Source organism: Elephantulus edwardii, unplaced genomic scaffold (genome assembly GCF_000299155.1).
Source record: "Elephantulus edwardii isolate Elephantulus edwardi_28Jun2011 unplaced genomic scaffold, EleEdw1.0 scaffold00358, whole genome shotgun sequence".
NCBI lineage: Eukaryota > Metazoa > Chordata > Mammalia > Macroscelidea > Macroscelididae > Elephantulus > Elephantulus edwardii.
The window spans coordinates 826,979-840,290 of NW_006400108.1; the positions used below are offsets into that span (position 1 = coordinate 826,979).

Genomic DNA, 13,312 nt, shown 5'->3' on the forward strand with positions numbered 1-13,312 from the left:
CCAATATCAATGGGGTGCTGACTTAACTGAGAAAACTGCTAGCAGAGGCAAAACCAGTGGCTCCCTAGTTTATCTAAGCAATCTCCCCAACTAGGAAAGTAGATATCACACATGGCCATAGAGAGGCAGGGTCCATGCTAATGACCTCTCAAATCCCCAGACAGACTCATGCTTGTACCTGGGAACCATTTCAGCCTCCTACCTTTCAGGTAGGGTCTTAAGCTCAGAATAAAGCAAAAGGAATGCTCTGGAAAACTTAACTTTCTCAGCATCCTGTTGCAAATAATTTTATTCTCAAAAATCTTTAAGGTTAACATTGCACTAAGACTTTCTAATCTGCATTATCTACAATGAAAAGCTAATTGTTGAATAAATAGTATTAACTTTATTTCATTTTTTTAAAATGTTGTTATGTACTACTGAGTCAGAACTGATTTGCAGCTGACCATCTAGCAAGTTTTCAGAGGCAGTAAATGCCACAAGAGAAGACTGCTCTCATCTCTCTCCTGCAGAGTAAGTTGGTGGATTCTAACCACATAGACTATTAGAGTATTGTAAAAGAAGTGTGGCCAGTATGGGGGCAGCTGAATCTGACTTCCCCTAACTCCACAAGGAGGGACAAGATCTACAACGTGAAACCTGTTCTTGTCAGGTCAGACACACTCTCACACCTACTTCTATCAGTTCTAAAACCAGCTGTCCCTCTCAGGGCTCGCTGAGTGCTTTGCTATATGGGCTGCTAATCCATTGCAGAACTCCGATTATATTCACAATAATGGGGTTTATTAATGAAGTTAACAGTTTACAATTCAGGTAGGAAACAGGACACAAATCTTCAATCAGGTCTCCTCTCAGATATGCTTGAAGGCCCATTGACTTTTAGTTCCTCAGCTTCAGGCCGTTCATCGCACAACTCTCTCAGTCCTTAAAATTATGGCTTGTCCCCACTCCAGCTCCTCCAGTCAGCTTAGGCAAAGGCCCTGAGCTCATAAGGCAGCAGCCCTACCTCAGCTCTGTATCTTGTTAACCTGTGGCTCTCTGCCACCTGTTTTCTGCTGCTGTGGTGTCTTGCTCTCGTTCCATCTACATCTTACAGAGACATGGGCGGAGATGCAGGTGGGGGTGGGGGAGATCTGGCCCCTGAAGTCTCTGCCTCTTGCTTATACTAAGATTCCCAGTTTCTGCTTGTAAACTCCCTCAATTTATGCTTCACGGGATGGTACAAGTGACCAAGCCGCTCAGCAGCAGTCTACACACCTGTTTAGAGGTTCCCATTCAAAAGGTATTATTCACTACATTCACATCTTGGGCACAGTCCCAACCAGCCTGGGCCAGTCTCTCCACTGTACCATCAGTATCACACTTTAAATTAAACATTCAAAGCTAAATATGCTTTAGATTTTCATGTCTAAACAACAAATTCATTTCCTACTCACCAAGCTGCCCACAAATTGTTCACTGATATTGACTGCCATCCCTGAAGCACATCAGTGTTCTCCCCACCTGTCCTGCCTCCCCCATTTGTTTGTGTTTTCATCTTTGCTTTTGGGTAAATGCTGCCAATTTTGACTCATAGCATCTCTGTACTCAAATAAGCACATTCCTCACAGGTGTTATTTCTCTTATTAGTAAACTGGATCCATTAAGGAGTTGGAGTTGCATAACAAATGATACTGCCACACTAGTGAAGCAGGTGAGTGAAGAAAAGCTAGCAGGAACCACTGTCTTCCCTCTTAATGGACAGTGTGATCTGTTTGTTAAGGCTGTGAGAGCAAAGTAAGCCTCAAGCTTTGCCCTGGCTCCTTATGACTTCTGTTGCTCTGCAAGAAACACAAAGCACCTAAGAGTCTCTCTGGTAGGGACTTGGTAGAAAAAGCGCAGTGATCATATTTGCATAGATTCAAGGTAGGACTTTCTAGGGATTCAAAGAGAGACTAAAATATAAAGATATGCAACTCATTTCTAGGCAAACACTTTATGGTTTGGTTCAGTAATAGAATCCCCAACTTCCAAGAAAGAGATTCAAGTTCTGGACAGTTCAGGTCACATGCACCCACTGTCAGTGAAGGTTTGTGTGTTTCCATGATGCTGAGCAGGTATCAGCAGAACTTCAAGACTAAAAGACTAAGGCAAATTACAAAGAAATAGCTGGCTGCTACTTCTAAAACCAATTAAAAGGCCCTGTAAATTACAACAATCCAATCAACACCTGATCACAAGGCTGGTCCTCAGTGAGGACAACAAGAGCCAACAGCACTTAGTTCCGCCATGCACAGGGCTGCCATGAGTCAAGGCTGACTCGAAGGCAGCCAACAACAACCCAATTTACACAATCCAGAGTTTGAACAAGATCATGTTGTGCAGGTTTATAATTACTACTACTACTCAGTGAAACAGAACTGTCCTAGACAACTGAATAATTCACAGAGTGGAAACTTGCTGTCCCAGCTAAGACACAAGTCAATTGCCTCATTTAAAGACCCAAAACTTGTGAGGGGCAAAGCTAGCTGCCACGTCAGACCTTCCTGATGCCAAAACTAGAGTGACCTTAAGGAAGCTTCTTAGGGGCTGGAAGCTGACCAGCCAGAACACATGGATTCCCTGATCAGTGACAAGAGAGCACAAGGTTCGGGACAACGTTTTTGATTCAGGAAATGGACATAAACAAGTAACCCCACAGGGATCAAACCACTATCTCTGTCAGACTTAACATTAGGATACAATCCAGATCACACTCCCACAGAGCAGGAAAATGCATGCAGAAGAGGTGCCACCATCAGGAGCTTCTGACGAGGGACCAAGCAAGGAGAGGATGCAACTAGACACCACCATTCCATTTTGTTTCCTGTGTTTTCCTCAAACCCCCCGTGTTCTTGTGCCAGAAGTAGGAAACATCCAGAGCAACCAAATAAAAGAGACTAATGCTCCCAAGCCATCTCTTTCCTCAGGCTTGCTCATGTCATAGGTCATGAGGATGCAGGAGGATAGGACAAGGTTCAAATCTGGTCTTCAATAAGTATAAATCATAGTCGATTAGGCAGCAGTTAACAACAACAAAATCCCCCACATCCAGAGGGTTAAACCAGGCTACTCTTTGTAGGCAAGGATTCTGGGTCTTCATCTGACATACTAGGACATGTTGTAAGGAGAGACAGGTCCTTGGAGAGGGACATCATGCTTGGCAGGGTAGAGGGACAGCACAGGAGGGGAAGACCCTCTATGAGGTGGATTGATTCAGTGACTGGGGTAATCAGGATTTGTGTGTCAGAGGCAATGCGATTGGCACAGGATAGAGTAGGGTTTAGGGCTGTTGTACACAGGGTCACTACGAGTCACAAACAACTCAACTCAACGGCACATAACAACAACAACAACAATGTGTTGTCGAGTCGCTTGCAACTCACAGCGACCCTATGTACAATAACCATAACCCTCCTCTATCCTGTGCCAATCACACTATCGTCCCATATGCCCATCCCAATCACCCGAGTCACTGAATCAATCCACCTCATAGAGGGCCTTCCTCTCCTGTGCTGTCATTCCACTCTCCCAAGCATGATGTCCTTCTATGTCCAAAGTATGTCAGACGAAGGCCCAGAATCCTTGCCTCTAAGGAGCAGCCCAGTTTAACCCTCTCAAGGATGAATCTGTTTGTTTTCTTAGCAGTCCATGGTACCCTCAGTACTCTTTTCCAGCACCACAGCTCAAAAGCATCAATTCTCCTTCTATCCTCCCTAGTCATTGTCCAACTCTCTGATGCATAAGAAGTGATTGCAAAGACCATGGCCTGTGTCAGACGTACCTTAGTCTCCAGAGTGACACTATTGCTCTTCAGTACTTTGGAGAGGTCCCTAGCAGCAGACTTTCCCATTGCAATACGTCTTTTCATTTCCTTGGAGATTTACATTTAAAAAAAAAATCTGGCCTAACACACTGGAATATGTCAAGGCATATATTACTATCTTCTACTGAGAGGGCATTTTGGTGCTGCTTTTCCAGTCTCATCCTCATTTGTATTTCAAATAGTCCCTTCACGACTTGTCTTGGTGAGATCAGAACATGTATGTTTCAGTTTACCATCCAAAAGTACACAAATTTTAGTGGGAGAAAACACGCATGCCTTTTGTTCTTATATAAACAGTGGCATTATTTTCTCCCACATATTTGTGAGTAGTAGTTCACAGAGTTAGGCAAATAAACTTTATTCAACAGAAACTTACATTTCCCACACTCTGTTGGCAGTTGCTAAAGTCACTGATACAGTTAGTGGAATCAGCTGTTTACTAAAAAAGTGGAGGTTCAAGTCTCCCCTAGGGTACCACAGAATAAAGACATAGCAACTTACCTTTTTAAAAAATCAGTCATTAAAAACCCTGGAGGGCATAGTTCTGCTCTGACATATTTCAGACTACCATTAATCAGAAATAACTGGATAAAAATTGCTTTTTGTTTTTTTCATGCCAGTAATCAATTTTTTATCTTTAATGCTGATGCAAAAAATTTACCTCCACTGCTTCTACATGCCCCACGCCTTCTCTCCCTCTCTTGAGAAGAAGTCTGGGCTTGTCCTACCTCTGATACCGATGAGTTGAAGACCTCAGAAGAACTCATCTTTGAGCCTTGATTTTCTTATCTACAATATGTTTATTTAGCTTAGAGAACACCATTCAGCCATGATAGTTCAAGATTTGTTGAACAGGACTGCCTCTCAGCATAAACACAGTAAAATTCTCAAAACAGACCAATCTGGGAGGTGACAAGAGGCATAGCTTGGTGGAGCATGTTAAACAGAATGTCAACTATTTGTCCTTTTCTTTCTCTCCTTCCCTCCCTCCTTTCCCATATTATCTTAAGATGGCCACAAGACGTTTACTAAATGGTTTAATGGATATTTTTTTACCCCAATTTTTTTATTTATACTAGTTTATTTACAAAATTCGTATACATTGTTTTCAGACCAGATTCTTCCAATTTCCCTCATCTCCTACACATCAAATTGTACAATCCCAAAACCAATCTCCCCTCCTCTTGCATATCTTCATTCTTCTGTTTCCACCCTCCCTGCCCCCCTGCTAATGGATGCCATTTCTAACTCTGAGTTTGTAGTTCTGCTAGGTATAGTACAATATTTTAAAGGTACTGAACAGTTTACTATGCAGAATAGGTTTGGAATTGATCAAGAACTTTGTAAATTATGTTACTGTGACAAACCGAAGGATTAACTAGTTAATCTGAGGCTCCACCATTCATACTTTGACCGTGTTTTGGTAAAAGAAGTAAGCTAATCCCAGAGAAATTGAAAGGCACTTCATTACCATTAAGAACAGCCAGGACTGGAGTTTATTCTTTGGACTTGAGGGCTCTGAGCTGAGAATTTTCCAGACCCAGAAGACAGAAGGGCTGAGATATACTCAAATCAAAGCCATTTCTTTTAAGAAAAACAAAGCAGTATACAATAATTACTAGACAATGACTAAGGATGACAGAAGAAGAGAGTGAAATCTAGTTGCTCATTGGAGGCAAGAATTCTGAAGCTCCACTGTGCATACTTTGGGCATGTCGCCAGGAGGAACCAGTCTTTGAAGAAGGACATATCGTGTGGAAGGGTGGAGGAACAATGCAAGAGAAGAAGACCTTTGATGAAATGATTTTACACAATAAATGTGGGAAATGAGTTTAAGTCTGTCAGAGACTGTGAAACTGCCTCAGGATGAGTCAGCATTCAGAGTAATAGTTCACAGGGTTGCTGAAAAGTTGCAGGCAACTTGACGGCACATAAAAACAACAACAACTGATGGCCTAGTGGTAAGGAATTGTGCTGTCAACCTAAAGGCACTTGGTTGGAACTCCCCAGCTGCTCCAAGGGAGAAAGGTGGGCAATCGACTCCTGTGTGATTTACCATCTCTGAAAACCTGCAAGGTGAGCTATGATGAGATGGTTCTGATTCAATGATACACAACAAGAAGCAGTATATAAGGAAATCTGGTACACAGCACATAGTATACTGCACTGCTAACCAAAAGGTCACTGGTTTGAATCCACCAGGTGCTCTGTGTGAAAAAGATGAGAACTGAGTCCTACTAAGAGTTACATCCTCAGAAACCTGATGGAGGCCACTCAACAGCATTAGGTTTGGGATTGTGTTTGTTTTGGAGTTGAGGGTTTGATCAGCAATTTGCTGCTGTTGTTAAGTTTCGTTGAGTCGTAGGCAACTCATAGCGACCCTATAAGCAAAAGTCCATGACACTTGTGTGACTTTCATCCTTTCTCCAGGTTTATAGGGTTTCTGGAGGCAAGCTATTACGGAAGTAATAGGATGCCACTCCTGCTTCCAAACTTGTTTTAATCAGGGAGCTGAACCAAACACCATCTACCATGGGTAACCATTATCGCATTTGACACATCAGTGTCATAGTGTCCAGCTTCACAGCAACCACAAGTTACCTCTGTATAACAAGTGGACACACCAGGGCTATACGACCTAGAAAAATGTTTGACCAAAAACAACTAAGGACAGGTCAGCAATAGATGAAGAAAATAACCAAAACGTGGTATTTTAATAAGTTTTTCATAAAACCAAGAGCGTAAGAAACTAGATACATACACATACATTAGTGAAAATGAATCAAAAGCAGCTTTGGGATTGTATATGCATTCAGGTTTTTTAACTTTTAACATGTAAAGTAAATTAGATTTTAAGAAATTTCAAGGATAGAGGCATTGGTCTACCTTTTGTCAGAAGTCTCAGCAAAAATCTCACCCCATTTTAAAATATGTACAAGCACAGAGAAAACAAAGCAGTTCACATCATGAACTTGACAAACACACCTTCCTAGTCCTAAAAGCATGAAGACAGCAAAAGTAATTTGTGTCAGGGTAGTTAGTAGACATGGTGATTTTATTTACTTCATGTCAATGATCTGTCTGCATTCAATCCCTGTAAAAGGGAACAAAGACTTCACCACATCTCCACAGGGCAACATATGTCACTTTGATCTTGCACAAATGAACAACTGAGGTCCATGAACCCTCCTCATGATCACGAGTATCACCAGGGTGCCAGAGAGAGCACCTTCACCCTGCAAGTGCATCAGTGATACTGCATCCACCACACTCCTTTCAGCTCCCAATCTCCAGCCCCAAATCCCACAAACCACTGTAAAAGGATGGGGGGGGGTTACTGAGGAGATCATCAAATCACCATGTGTGAGCTCAACTGGACTACTCTTCCACTCACATGCGGTTGACACCTTTTCCTAGTCTTCATAAGGAACATTAAAATATTTGCCATTCCTAAACTCATCCCTCAAATTGCTTTTTTGCAACTCCACTGAGAAATCAGAAGAAAAAAATGTTCACACCACGTCTAATTTTAATCTATCTACTCCTGGACTTTCCACTTTTCTCAGATAAAAGCTCCTCTTTCCTAGAAAGCTAATCTTCTTCTAGGGTTCCTCCAGGTAGGTTTTGGACTAAGTTTGAATTTTGAGGGTTTTTTGTATTCTATATTTTTCTTCACTGTTAATAAAAAAAATTACATTTTCCAATTCAACATTTTTCAGGTGTGCAATTTAGAAATAACAAATAACATTAATGTTTTTCTATGTGTACTTCACTCTTTTCCTCATATTGGAGACTTTTAACCTGAATACAGTTAGCATCACTCAGGAGCTTTAATTAAGCCATACTGAAGGCCACAGACACAGATCAAGTGTCTTGAGGTGCAGCCATCCCTGTGTCCTCTGTCATTGTCAGGGGCTGTCTAATCATTTGAGACTCACAGGGGACCTTATATGCAACAGAATGAAACACTGCCCAAACTATACCAGCTTCACTGTTATTGTAGCAACCAACAGTGTCAATACATCTCACTTTAGGTATTCCTCTTTTTTTGCTGACTCTCTACTAAGCTTGATGTCTTTTCCTTCTCTAAGGACTGGTCCTTCCTGATAAGATGTCCAGAGTATGTGAGACGATGTTCCACCATTCTCCCTTCCAAGGAGCATTCTGACTGCATGTTCTGATGACATCTCTCTGATTGCATGTGTTCATTCTTCTGGAAACTGTGGTATATTCAATATTCTTTGCCAATGCCATAATTCAATTGCTGCTTCCTTCTTCCTTGTCCAGTTTTCCCATGCATATGTGGTGACTGAAAGACCATAGCAGGGTAAGGCACACCCTAGTCTTTAAAGTGACATTTTTGCTTTTCAACATTTTAAAGAGATGTTGGTAAAGAATATTGACAGATAGGTCAAAAAGAACAAACCTGTCTTGGATGAAGTTCAACCCAGATACTACTTCTCAGAGGCAAAGATACCATCTTTTGGGCCCTTGGGGAAAAGCATCATGCTGGAAGAAGAGGAAGACCCTGAATGACATGAACTGACCCAGTGACCATAACAATGGACTTAAAGCACAGCAGAGACTGTTAACGGTGCAGGATCAGGCAAGATTTCAATCTGTTATACACACGTCACTAAGAGTCAGAGTGGACTCCATGGCACCTAATGAAGGTCGTCACTTGCATTAGACTTGTTCAATGTAATACACTGCTTAATTTCTTGACAGCAGTTTCAAAGTCCACGCTTTCATTCTTTGGCTATCTCTTCCTCCACTACACTCTACCAGCTATCAGGCTCTTATGGAGACATCCTAATAGCATCCCTAATATGCAACCTAATTTCTCTCAATGCCACCTGCTTTTCCAAGTCAAGATCTCTATCTCACCTTTGTCTCTAAATTGCCTTAAGAAATCAACTACTGTTTCTCCACTGTTCTCCCTCCCCCAAAACCTTTATATTTATTTAAACTCTTTGAATTTCATTCACTCTTGCTACTGATCATTGCACCTGTCTCTAAAGTTTCAATGGCCTGGTTTCGCAACTTCTTCCCAGCCATCAGCCTTCTGATCAGAAATAACAAAAAGCCCAGCGTCACCAACTTTATCCTGAGGAGCAGATGGTGGATTCAAACTGAATCCTTTCAGTTACTGACTTATGTGGAACATGCTGAATCCTTTCAGTTACTGACTTATGTGGAACATGCTACACCACTAAAATAACTGCTCTCTCTCACCACTCATCTCATCCTCTCTAGACCCTATATCTATATGTCTTCTCATTTCATCAAATACTCCTCGAGTTCCACCTGTTGACTTTTCTCCTTTCCGCATATACACATGATCCTCTCTCAAACGCAATTTTCTCTTCTCTAAGCCTACTCCTATGGTTTTTATACATACTTCCGAAATTAATCTCAGATCTTTATCTTGAGCCTTTATTTTTCTCCTGAGCTTGATGTGTACTTCAAATACATGTCTGAAGTCATAAACTTCTCTTACCCTCCTAACTTCCCACACATCAATAGTCTTCCATCTTAACTCCTTTCTTTACCCAAAATCATATTTCTCTGTTTTGCCGTCCACTGGCATAGCTCTCTTTGTGCCCTCTGTTTTTGTCATGACCCCCACCATGACCACTTCCTTGATGACCTCAATGTCTTCAGTCTCCCAAATCCAACCTCTTCTTAAAATAGAGCCAAAGGTATTATTTTAAAATAACAGATGTATATACTATCATTCCCTTCTTCCTATTCATCCCAAAAATGAGCCCAAACTCTTTAATATTGTATTCAAGGACCTTCAATCTATGGCATCTTTCCAGTCACATTTCAATTATCATCCTCCCCAAACCCAAACCTACACAATAATCAACCTACAATTAATAGTATCATTTCCCCAAATTTCCATGGTCTTTCTAATATCCAAACATTTGCTTTCACATCTCCCTCAGTGTGTAATATCTTTGTAGTATTTCTTTTACACTCTAGTCCCTACTTCATATTCCTGTCTTCTCCACCCTAACTCACTTCGCATTTGCAAAGAGATCCAACACAGCAATCACCTCTTCCGATCACCTCTTCCGTGAGTTCTTGACACTCTGTAGATCTCAATTGTGCCATTCTTAATAAGCTTCGTAAGTACATTGCAATTTGGTTGTATATTCATCCAGTGATAGGCACTCTGGGAGCAGGATCTAAATTTTATCAATCTTATTTTCCAATCTCTAGAATCAGATTAGGTACTTGGTTTAGAAGCAAAGATGGTGAAATCCATCTCACATATTTTGGGCATGCTGTCAGAGTTGGAAAAAGTTATCATGCCAATAAAGGTAAAGAGTCAGAGAAAGAGAGAATGATCCTGAACAAGATGGTCTGACGCACAATGTCTGTAAAAAGGGCCCCAGCATATCAGAGATGGTGTAAATGAGAGGGCAAGGTCCAGATTCGTCCTTCACACAACAACTAGATGTCCCCATTGACTAGACAGCACCAAACCACAACTGCAGCTTTTTTAGACTCTAACGAGCACATCAATGTATTAAAAAAATAAACAAATAGGCCCAAATAAACCCAAAATCTTACCTGTATTATTGTGTTAGTTAATTAAAACTTTGAAGCAAAAGAATTGGGGGGAAATGGATGACTGGGTCTTCCCCCAGCATCTTATTGAATTTTGTTCCATTTTAGTGTAAGTAACGAAAAAGGACGGTTCTTATTAGATAGAAACCCCCTGGGCAAAGCCTAGACAAGAAAAGTTTTACTGTATGTACAGTTTCCCCTAGGTCCTCAGGGGAAAGAAGGATGTTCGAAATTCTTCTATGACTGTCTGGCGGCTAGTCAGCAGAGAACTGACAGAAGTCCAGGCTGGGTTTAGAAGGGGTCGTGGTACTAGGATATTGTAGCTGATGTTAGATGGATCTTAGCTGAAAGCAGGGAATATCAGAAGAATGTCTATCTGTGTTTCATTGATTATGCAAGGGCGTTTGACTGTGTGGATCACAACAAACTGCGGCTGACTCTGAAAAGAATGGGAATCCCAGAACACTTGATCGTTCTAATGCGAAACCTATACTTGGACCAAGAGGCAGTCTTCAGAACAGAGCAAGGAAGCACTGCATGGTTCAAAATTGGGAAAGGCATACGCCAGGGATGTGTCCTATCTCCATACCTTTTCAACCTGTATGCAGAACAGATTATCCAAGAGGCTGGGCTCTATGAGGGGAAGAGTGGCGTCAGGATTGGTGGAAGATTTATTAACAATCTGCATTATGCAGATGACACAATCCTCTTGCTGAAAATGAAGAGGAGCAGAAATGCTTGCTGCAGAGGGTCAAGGACTACAGCCTTCAATATGGATTGAGGCTCAATGTCAAGAAGACAAAGATTCTCACCAATGGACCAACTGGAAGCATCAGGATGGATGGTGAAGAGATTGACATTGTTAACAACTTCAGCCTGCTTCACTCCACGGTCAACACTCTCAGCACCAGTAGCCAGGAAATCAAAAAACGTGCTGCGATGGGAAAGTCTGCTGTTAGGGACCTCTCCAAAGTACTGAAGAGCAATGGTGTCACTCTGGAGACTAAGGGGAGTCTAATACAGGCCATGGTCTTCACAATCACTTGTTAGGCATCAGAGAGTTGGACAATGACCAAGGAGGATAGAAGGAGAATTGATGCCTTTGAGCTGTGGTGCCAGAGAAGAGTATTGAGAATACCACAGACTGCTAGGAAAACAAACAGATTCATCCTGGAAAGGGTTAAACCAGGCGGTTCCTTGGAGGCAAGGATTCTGAGACTCTGTCTAACATACTTTGGACATGTTGTAAGGAGAGACCAGTCCTTTGAGAAGGACATCATGCTTGGGAGGGTGGAGGGACGGCACAGAAGGGGAAGGCCCTGTATGAGGTGAATTGATTGAGTGACTGGGGTAATCTGGATGGGTGTCTCAGAGGCGGTGAGATTGGCACAGGATAGAACAGGGTTTAGGGCTGTTGTACACAGGGTCGCTATGAGTCTCAAGCGGTTCGATGGCACATAACAACAACAAAGCAGGGTACGAGCATGCTATCAAGTGTATGCAGTTGAGACTTAAGAAACTACCAGAATTACACATTTGATGGCAACACTTCTTACCTGCAAAAAGATGAACAGTTGGCATTCTGAAATGCTGTAGTGATTCACCTCTTTTCCTAAGAGTTCTGGTCCTTACACCCATATCACAGCAATACATCTCACTCCGAAGAACTGAGCCCATTCCCTGGACAACATACTTGTCTCTATATCTAGAGTATCATTTCAGCAATGTTAGTCCTTTGTGCCACAGCCTCACTTAGCATTTAACAAGCTGAGAGAACTGAAGAACATATTGAAGACTTGAGGTTTAACAACGATGGATTCCTTGGCTAAAATGCCAATGATGCAGGAAGCCTCAAAAGAAGATGGAAGTGTGGGAATTAAGTTTATAAAACACAATGTATGGAATGATCTTCTGAAACACAATGTGAATGAAGGGAAGTGTGAAACACAATGTATATGAATTTTGTATGCAAACCAACATTTTTTTTAAAAAAATGAAGGAGGATGGAAGGAATACACTTACTATAACAAAGAGGACTGGTCAACCATTTCAGAAACCTCCATGTGTTAAAGAACTAATAGATGAAGAAAGAAATATAAGCTGTACTGAAAGTATTGGTAAAAAATAAGGCCCAGAAACTGATGTCATACTAACTGATACATGTATTTCAACAACACACACAGCCCTGGCCATGCTCACGAGACTATGCCAAGATCTGCAAGACAACTACCCAGCCAACTGACTAGAAAGGATTCATATTGATCCCCAATTAAAAAAAAAAAAAAAGACACTCTAACAGAATGTGGAAGTTATCAAACCACATTGTTAATATCATATGCAAGTAATCTTACTGAAAATCACTCAGAAACAGCTAGAACAATGCAATAAACAAGGAACTGCCAGAAGAACCTTAAACAAATGTCAACATAAAAACTTCAATATTCTTCTGGCCTTTTCTGGTTGGTATGAGTGTAATACTCCTAAAAACAAGTAAACAACAACAAAAAACCTTTATCCACTTACAATCCTTGATCTTGGCATTAATTGATATCTGAATAAAAAGACACAAGGAAATAGACAAGCATCTCAAAAACAGAAAACAGTTGCCAAGATGAAAAAAAGCACAGCCTGATGTAGAGAGGCTGGGGAAGTGGATTTTTCCTATGAGAATTCAAGAGGCATTTACATTCACCAAAGCACTTATCAATGTACCTACAATTTCCAATTCAAGACAGATGAAACAAAAGAAAAACCAAATTGCTTCCATAACATGTTACGATGAAAATAAAGCAAGCACCTGTTAGGCCTGCCAACTGTTATTTCCTAAATATTTTCTTGTAAGTGACAGGTATATTTTTTTATTTTTATTTAATTTCTTTATTTTTCATT

The 13,312-nt window shown here is 41.2% G+C and overlaps 1 protein-coding gene across 1 annotated transcript in view; it reads right to left on the bottom strand.

Annotated features, from left to right (window-relative positions):
- GLI3 (GLI family zinc finger 3) overlaps positions 1–13,312 on the bottom strand; it is a 435,743-nt gene that overhangs the window by 399,055 nt on the left and 23,376 nt on the right. The window lies entirely within an intron of this gene.